At 49.0% G+C, this 9,370-nt stretch overlaps 2 protein-coding genes across 2 annotated transcripts in view; one reads left to right on the forward strand and one right to left on the reverse strand.

Annotated features, from left to right (window-relative positions):
* LOC137143266 (zinc finger protein 420-like) overlaps positions 1-6,237 on the reverse strand; it is a 31,886-nt gene extending 25,649 nt beyond the window's left edge. The window contains exon 1 of the mRNA XM_067532962.1: positions 6,047-6,237. The gene's annotated coding sequence lies outside the window, so the exon portion shown is untranslated. The remainder of the gene's footprint in view (positions 1-6,046) is intronic.
* Positions 1-9,370, forward strand: part of LOC137143264 (zinc finger protein 436-like) — a 604,313-nt gene that overhangs the window by 135,119 nt on the left and 459,824 nt on the right. The gene's annotated exons all lie outside the window — the stretch shown is intronic.

Raw genomic sequence — 9,370 nt, forward strand, 5'->3', positions numbered from 1 at the left:
AACTCCTCTTACAGGAGGTGAACACCCTCCTTGACCTGGGGGCAGTGGAAGTGGTTCCCCTGCACAAAATAGGGAGGGGATTTTACACCAGATACTTCCTCATCCCCAAGGCAAAAGGGGGCCTGAGGCCCATATTAGATCTGCGCCGACTAAACAAATTTATCAAGCGTCTCAGGTTCCACATGGTCTCCCTAGCCTCCATTACCCCTGCTCTGGATCCAGGAGACTGGTATGCCGCCCTCGATTTGAAGGATGCATATTTCCATCCTTCCAACCTTCAACACAGATCGTGTACTGGGCCAAGTGGAGAAGGTTTACTTGCTGGGTGGAGTCCCAGGGCATCCTGCCGAGCTGTTCGCCTATCCAGGCGATCCTGGAGTACCTGCTCCAGCTGAAACTCCAGGGTTTGGTGCTAGCCTTCCTGAAGGTCCACCTGGTGGCTATCTCGGCTTTCCATCAGCCACTACAGGGGAGATCCCTGTTCTCCCACCCTATGTCAGTCAGGTTCCTAAAAGGGGTGGAGAGGCTGTACCCCAGGTCCGTGACCCAGTGCCTCCCTGGGATCTAAACCTGGTCCTCTCTAGACTAACGGGGCCCCTTTTTGAGCCCATGGCTACATGCCCACTGCTCGTCCTTTCTTGGAAGGTAGCCTTCCTGGTGGCCATTATCTCGGCTAGGAGGGTTTCCGAGATTAGAGCTTTGACCTTGGAGCTCCCATACTCGGTGTTTTATAAGGACAAGGTGCGGTTGAGACCCCACCCAGCCTTCCTGCCTAAGGTGGTCTACCAATTTCACTATAACCAAGACATCTTCCTCCCCGTGTTTCTTCCAAAACCGCATGGGTTGGAGGAGGAGGAGCGGAGATGGCACTCGCTAGACGTGAGACGAGCCCTGGCCTACTACATCAATAGGACAAGGCCATTCCAGAAGACAACACAGTTCTTCATTGCAGTGGCAGACCGGATGAGGGAATCACCTGTCTCTACCCAGCGCATCTCCGCATGGATCATCGCCTGCATCAAGTGCTGCTACGAGCAGGCGAATGTACCACTTCCAGGTGTCATCACAGCACACTCAACCAGAGCGGCCTTCCTGGAGAGGGTGCCCCTGCAGGACATCTGCAAAGCTGCTACCTGGTCATCGGTGCACACCTTCACATCCCACTACGCCATCATGCAGCAGGCGAGAGAGGACGCGGGATTCGGCAGAGTTGTGCTGAGGGCAGTTCACCAGTAACTCCTACCCACCTCCAAGGTATGGCTTTTTAATCACCTATATTGGAATGGATATGAGCAATCACTTGAAGTAGAAAACAGGGTTACTTACCAGTAACTGTTCTTCGAGATGTGTTGCTCATATCCATTCCACACTTACCCCCCGTCCCCGCTGCCGGAGTTGGCAGAAAGAAGGGACTGAGGGGCCGTAGGGTTGGCGGTGCCTCATATACCGCAGAATGAGCGCGGTACTCCAGGGGGCACCTAAGCTGACCCTACGGGATCTGCTAAGGGGAAAAAAAGTTCCAAGAACCCATGCATGGTGGCATGCACTCACCTATATTGGAATGGATATGAGCAACACATCTCGAAGAACAACAGTTACCAGTAAGTAACCCTGTTGTTAGAGCACTCACATGAGATGTGGGAGACCCTTATTCAAATCCTTTCTCCCCTTCTACCTAAGGGAGGAATTGGTGCTGTGTCCTCCATATCCCAACAAACACAACATAGACACAACGCAAATATTTTTATTCCCCCCTACAAAACTCTGTGCTCACACCTTTGTCTCATACCACATAGACTAGCCTTTAATAACTAAAGGGAAGGAAATAAGTGAAATAAAGGGAGGAGAAGTCTCTATTAATTCTTTAGTTTAGAATGTTTTAACTTGTCTTTCCTGACACCCACATAACTGGGGGAATGCAGACATTCAGACACAAATACCTCTGATGGTGAAGGAGCAGTGTTAGCCACACAACCAGTATCAAAGATGTCAAGCTTTGAATAATAATGGTTCATTTAACATCTGAATCAGCATTATAGTCTGGTGTAGTACTACGAAAATGTGAAGTTTTAATCACAGGGTAACAAACATGCATTAGCTATCTCACTATTAAAATCATAGTGGACACAAAGAACTTTTAGTTTCACCAAAAGACAAGCTAGACATCACTATGCTCCCATCCAACCAATGCAAAGGAGTAAAAGTATATTCAGTTTAAAAAAATCCTTGACATTGGCAGTAAAGAACAATAAACTTGTCAGAATGAAGAACATCACTGAAATGTGTCATAACAAAATATGCAGCATACACAGAAGGCTATGAAATTAAAATATGCAATTAGAAATATAAACAATTCAGCAGGAAAAAAATCAATATCTATGTGAACCACAAGCGAAGTAATAGAAGAGAAAGTGAGAACTTAGTGTTTGCAGGATGGGGGATTACTTACAGAAATAAGAATTTTTAACAAGTTTTCAGTTACAAAGTGGGAGAGGAAATCACATATTCCTGGAAGTTCAAAACAGTACTGAATGTTAAAGCAATGTACAACTCTTTTAGGTATATGGATTCTTTGGGACATACACCAAAAAAGCATGAAACTAGTATGCCATAAAGGCTAGGACACAAAAAGGCAAATTAAAAGAACACAAAATTTATTTACTTAACTTAATGATTTTTGGGTACATAACTCATGATTTTTTAATTCTTGTGGTTGTCAATCTATCTTGGGGTCTCTCGAAAGCTTATGCCTGCAAATATTAAATTTGTTAGTCTTTAAAGTGCCACAGAACTCTCGTTGTTTTTGCTGTATACAGACTAACACGGCTACCCCTCTGGAACTATCTTGGGGTTGTATACCTATATTCAGTAAACATTACAGTAGAAATTTGCCTTTGAGAAGGATTTCATATAAGATAATATATTATTTGTCCCCTTAGGGACAGATTTTTAGATATTTAGGGCCAGGTATTTAGGCAACTTGTGGGATTTTCAAAAGCATCTAGATGTTTTCAACCTTTTAAAATCTGGCCTTTAGTGAATATTTGGGAACCAAGTTGTACACTCAGGTGGTGACATGTGAGAAACACTAGGGTGCTGGATAAAGAAGCAAAGTAACAGTTGACAAAGGCAACTGGCAGATCAAAGGAAAGTGAAGAAGTTCGGACACCAACCCAGAAAATCAGTCCACCTTGAAGTCATATATTCCCACAGAATAAACTTGTGTATACATAAAAAGATAATAACAAAAAATGTAGAATTAAAAATTTATATCGCAATACATACGCCGGAGGGAATTCTACACCAAAAAATTAAAAATTCTGTGGACAATATTTTAAAATTCTACAGATTTTATTGGTCAATAAATAAATGTAGAGGCTCCAGCATAGCAGTGGGGAGCACAGGCCACTGGCTGCACGGAGGTGGGAGATCACCCTGCAACAATCCCCTCCACCAGGACAGGGTGGTGAGGATCCACCTGACTCTGACACAGCACAAGGGCCAAGTCTGCCCCAGAAACACCCTGGCACACCAGGTAGAGACAGGCCAACTCAGCTGGATACAAGTGTGGAGAGGCTTACTGTGGGGGGATCCAGGTGTGAGGTGAGAGGGTTCTGTGTGGGGGAAACTGGGTGTGGGCAGCTCAGTGGAGGATCTGCATGCACAGGGTCTCGTTAGGGGTCAGGGGGTTCTGGGTGCAGGGACAATGGGACTCTGCAGGGAGGTCCAGCAACAGGGATCTGGGTGTGGACAAATGGGGCTTAGCAGAGGGGTCTGAGTGCTGGGGGAGTGGGGCTTGGTGGGGGTGCAGGTGCAGCTGGTTAGGGCTCAGTGGGGTGGGGGGTCTGTGTGCGAGGGACTCGTTGGGGGTGGTCCAGGTGCAGGGGAGGTGGGCCTTGTTGGGGTAGGGATTTGATGGGCCTGCTTAATGGGGAAGTCCCCATTGCTGCCACCAAGTGGATACCACATATCAGGCTCCCACTTCCCCTATCCCCTCCCCACTGTCATTACTCATTTCCAGCACACTTAGAACGGGAAGAGGACTGGCACTAGGACCCAGGAAGTGACATCCAAGTGCAGGCAGTGAGGCCGCTCTCCCTCACCTGGAAAGCTCTGTACCCAGATGAAGGGCGCATGGGGGGGGGGGGAGGAGGGGGTAGAGGCACGTGACCCCGCATGCACCTCCTCCCAATCCTCGCCTAGTCTGTCTGGACGGGGCTACCGCTCCGCAGGCTGTGCTTAGGGCCCTGAAAACGTCGAGCTGCCCCTGCTGGCGACGGAGGGGCGCTTGGCCGCTCTTGCGGCTTCCCGGAAGCAAAGAATTCTGCACCGGACATGAATCCTGGGCGTGCCCCGGCGTCATTCGCACCGGAAGTGCTGCCCCAGGATCCCTGGGAGACGGCGTTGCTGGGGCTGCGGGCAGCTGCTAACGTTCCCAGGGACCACGTGCTGTTGACATACAAACAGCGCAGTGCAGCCACCTGCCCAGTGCTCAGGGAGGCCCAGGAGGGAAGGCCCAGGGCAGCACCGACGGTTCTAGACGTACGTTAGTGACAGGCGCGCACCCCACGTACAGGGATCGATTAGCCGAGCCAGTCAGGCCGGCAGAGAAGCAGGCACGGCCCCTTCGTGCACCGCTCTGCGGACACGGGCACTGACTCGGGGCCTTGCAAAGACTAAAGTCAGCTGTGACCATTAGACCATGTGCCGGGCTGTGTAAACACGTCACTGCAGCGGGGCTACCCAGCGGCTCCGGACAGCCCAGCCCAGCCGGACCAGCTGCCTTGCTTCGCCTGGGGAGGCGGGGGCTGAGCCGCCTCGCCCTGACCGCGGAGGGGAAAAGCCCGTCCGCGCCCCACACCCCCATTGCAGCAGCCGGTGCGGACGGGCTCAGTCACCCCCGGCCCCGCCCACTCCTACCCCGGGGTTTCCTCTGCCTCGGGCAGGGAGCTCCCGCCCCTCCAGCTCTCTTGGACAGGCCCCGCGCTCCTCACAGGCACGGCCGCAGCCAGATGAACGCAGCACCGCCCGGCCACCGCGTGAGCGCTTGCCCCGCCCCCTGCGTAACGACCACACACGGCGCGCGCCTCCCCTTCTCCAGCTAGCGAGCCAGCGCGCGGCGCCCGCTGCTGCCCTCCCCGCTCCGTAACGGCGGTGGCGCCATTTAGGGAGGACGCAGGTTTCCCCCCCGGTTTGGCACCGAGGTCTGCTCGCTGCGCGTGCCCCAGCCCCGCGCGCAGCTCTAATTTACCTGCAGCCGCTCGCGCAGGGGACCCTGGAACCCGGCCCGAGGTCTCCTCTGGCTACGAGGCAGTGCGGCGGCCTGCCCCGCCCCGCCCCCTCCTGCCTTCAGTTAGTTCTCGCTTCCCAAATTCCCCCCCCGTCCCGATCCCTCACTCATTCAGCTGCGGCTCCCCGCCCCTCTCTGCCTCCACCAATCAGCAGGGAGGATACCGGAGTGACAATCCTCCGAACCACTGTCTGTTGCCCCAGGGTCTTTGAGGAGCGGGGCAGGCAAGGGGTCAGGGATGGGGGAGCACAAGGGGCCCTAGTGTTAGGGTGGGGCAGGGGGAGCGCCAGGGGCGCGAGAAAGGGAAGTCAGTCTGCAGGGGAAGGGAGAGTGAGGCTATAGGGCTGTGCCCTGGGGGGCTTGTTACCCTGGCCTTTTGGGTTAGCAGATCAGATTCCCTCTCCTGAGAGCTTGCCACCTGCAATTCAAATCCCCCCTTCGCGGGAGCTCATGAATGACCCATCAGATTCCCTCCCCTGAGAGCTCCCTGAATAAAGAGCAGGTGGTTTTCCCCAGTTTCCCCATTCCTGGAGGCTCCCTGAAGGAAAACCTTCCTCAGTTTCCCAATCCAGAGGGCTCCCTGAGGACAACTGTCAGCTCCTCTCTCCTCAGAGCTCACTGACTTAGGTTTACCAGGGTCAGAAAGGAGTTAAGGGGTTTCACAAGAGTATAGCCCCTCCGTCCGACTGAGAATTGGTGTACAATCGCTAAGCATGGATTAGAAATGATAAATAAGTACAGCTATAGCTCACCAACCAGTGTTACAATCTCCAGGTGAATCTTGCTGGCCAGTCAAGATTCTGCTCTGGAGGGGCCTTCTGCTCTGCACCTTCTTTCTGTAAAGGATGAGGTCAGTCTTCGGACTTCAGGTGGCACTTGCCCCACAACCAGACTCATATTTATATAATATCTTCTCACTCATACTTGCAGGAGCAGCAAATTTCCTTATTGCAAGCAGGTCGTTGGAAAAGGGGGGAGAGGAGACAGCATACCCATACCACATCCTGTGCATTTGCCGTATCGATAATTAACTTCTTAAAAATCTCACCCACAACCTGTTACCATGGCACCTATCATAGTCAGGCGTCTAAAACATCTTGTGGTTAAGATTTCGTAGGCAGCTTTACTACATTTTTCAAACACCTCCAAAAGGTCATGCCATGGCTCATGCCTGTTTACCATTTTCTTATGCTCTCTGCTCTTATTGCTGGCAAAAACTGCTAAATGCCCCCTACAGGCTAAAGAAGAGTGGGGGGCTAGAAGCAGCTCCATGGCTCTTGGGGTCCATTTGCCCTCAGAGAAGCAAGGAGCACCCGCACCTCTCCCTGGGAAGATACCGGGGACAGACCCTTCTGGTCCACAGCTGGCATGGGCACTAGCCCAAGCACAGATGTGCTGCAAACTCTGCCAGCAGGTGCCAGCCAACACAGCTCAAGCTGCAGTCCAGCCCAGCACAGGCTTCAGAATGGGTTAGCAAGCCAAGTAGGGACCCAAAGTCCAGCTCGGGTTTGCACAACCTACACTGAAGCCTGGCTTTGCTGTCATCACTGTTGTTGTTACCTGGGCTAGCTGGATTTATGCTAACCTGTGCACAACTTTTTCTGTGTAGACACAACCTAAGCGATAGTGGTTAAAAAGATAACCCAAGTATTTATCTGCCGTTGTTGATTAAACTAATGATGCACCAAAAAAAGAACAGTTGTATCTCCTTTTATGCTATCATTGAAAAGGAATCGTTCAGGAAAGAGCTCTGGCCTGCTTTCACATGGAAAATCTAAATGCCAAATTTGTTTCAAGAATGATTATTGAAGAACTACACCGCTTGAAGCTGGATATTAATTACATGATTGCCCAGTGCTATGATGGAGCTTCTGTGCTGAGTGGGCATTGAACAGGAACACAAGCTCAAATCCAGGAAAGGATTACACATGCCATTTATGTGCACTGCCATGCTTCCAGGCTTAATCTTGTTATTGCAGACACAGGTCCCAGTACCACTCAGGGTCAGGAAGTCTTTGTGTTTGTTCAGGAACTGAACTTCTTCTTTGGCAATAGTTACAAGCACCATGAACTGATAGCACCGCCAAAGCTAGGCCAGAAGATGTAGAAGAGAGAGCCAGCAGCCCTGGGCCTTGTACAAGATCTGAGGCCTGAACCAGAGGCTGTGAACCAAAGTTAGGCTATGTAGTAAAGCAGAGGCTTACAAGTTTACTGTCCAGTACATGAACTTGGCAAAGTTGTCACTAGATAGTTATGTAAGTATATTCCACCTACTACAGATATCTTGTACTAGATGGGGATGTAAGATGGTTTGACAAAACAATGAATGGGGATGTTTTGTCCAAGACATTAGGGGAACAACGGGAGGTAGAAAATAGATGTAATAAAATATGTAAGGTGGTGTGTAAATTGTGCATTCCAGTTGTTTGCCTCAGCATATAAATGTCAGGGTACTTCGTCTTAACCCTTTGTCCAGCACAGGGGGCAACGGAAAGTCCCACGAATGACTGAGTTGAGTCTACTGTAAAAAGCATACGTGTTAGTATAACTATAGACATTAATCCAGGGAGTTAGTACCATGCTTCATTGACAACAAACCTTGCTGAGTGCCTTCACCACCAAACCATGCCTGTAGTCTTCCTTTATGAATAACATAGAAGTCTGCTAAATTAACATGCTGCACAATCTACTAATATTGCAGCTCCAAGGACAAAAGCACTGAGCAGCCTCAACAGCGCTACCAAGGCAACAATATTTCAGCCTCCAGCACTTAACCATGCTGGGTAGTACTATTGAGCTATTTGCACAGAACTGGGGACAAGACACAGAAAAAGCACACACAATCAAACAATATCACCAATTTTCTGGTGTTTAGCTAGTAGTTGGGCAATGAGCACCAATTGCTTTTAAAAAAAAATTTTGGTATCAAATTAGCTGTGTTAATGGATAAGGGGGAATATGGGTGCAAAGAGACTGGTCACCTTCGTGAAGGCACTCGGCCAGGTTTATTGTCAACAAAGCACGGTACTAGCTCCCTGGATCAAATATGAGAGGATATGCAATGGAGAAAGGAACAAAGGGGAAGAGAATAGACATCAAGAAGAAAGATAGAGCCAATACCAATGACACTAACAGTCAGGTACGTCATACTGGCAGTAGAATGACTGTTACTAACCAGGCGAGGAACCTGGGCAAAACCAAGCAAAAATAGCTAAGATGTCTGTACACCAATGCAAGGAGCCTGGGTGACAAAATGGAAAAACTAGAACTACCGATGCAGGAAGGGAAACAAGATATTATAGGGGTAACAGAAACAGGGCAGACTAGTAGTCATGACTAGAGTAAAGGTATTGAAGGGTATGTACTGTTCAAATATTGAAGGGTATGTGATGTTCAGGAAAGACAAAAATAAAGGTAAAGGTGGAGGAGTAGCATTGAAGAAGTGACGGAATTGGATAAAACAGAATCTGGGTCAAAATCACTTTGGGGAAGAAATCTAACAAGAGTCTCCACTGAGATAGTGCTTGGGATATACTACAGGCCCCCAGGATCTGATTTGCATACGGATAGAGACCTCTTTTATATTTGTAATGAAATAAATACTGGGAATTGTGTGATTATGGGAGATTTTAAATTCCCAGATATAGACTGGTGGACAACTGCTACTAATCATGGTAGGGCCCAGATATCTCTGGATGTTATAGCTGACAGATTTCTTTATCAAATAGTCTCCCAATGAACAAGAGATGAGGCCATTTTAGATTTAATACTGGTTGTAGAAGGCAACCTTAGTTTAAGTGATCATGAGCTAATTCAATTTAAACAAAATGGAAGAATAAACAAAAATAGGTCTATAACTAAGGTCTTTGAATTCAAAAGGGCAAAATTAAAGGAAAGAGGGAAGTGGACTGGACTGAAGAACTCAAGGATCTGAATGTGAAGGAGGCTTGGAATTCCTTTAAGGCAAAGTTTGCAGAAAGTTTGAAACCTGCATCCCAAGGAAGTGTAAAAAATTCATAGGGAAGGGCTGCAGACCAAACTGGATGAATAAGCATCTCAAACAGGTTAATGTTATTATAA

Source organism: Emydura macquarii, unplaced genomic scaffold (genome assembly GCF_026122565.2).
Source record: "Emydura macquarii macquarii isolate MOO-44397 ecotype Brisbane River unplaced genomic scaffold, CSIRO-AGI_Emac_v2 contig_3305, whole genome shotgun sequence".
Taxonomy (NCBI): domain Eukaryota; kingdom Metazoa; phylum Chordata; order Testudines; family Chelidae; genus Emydura; species Emydura macquarii.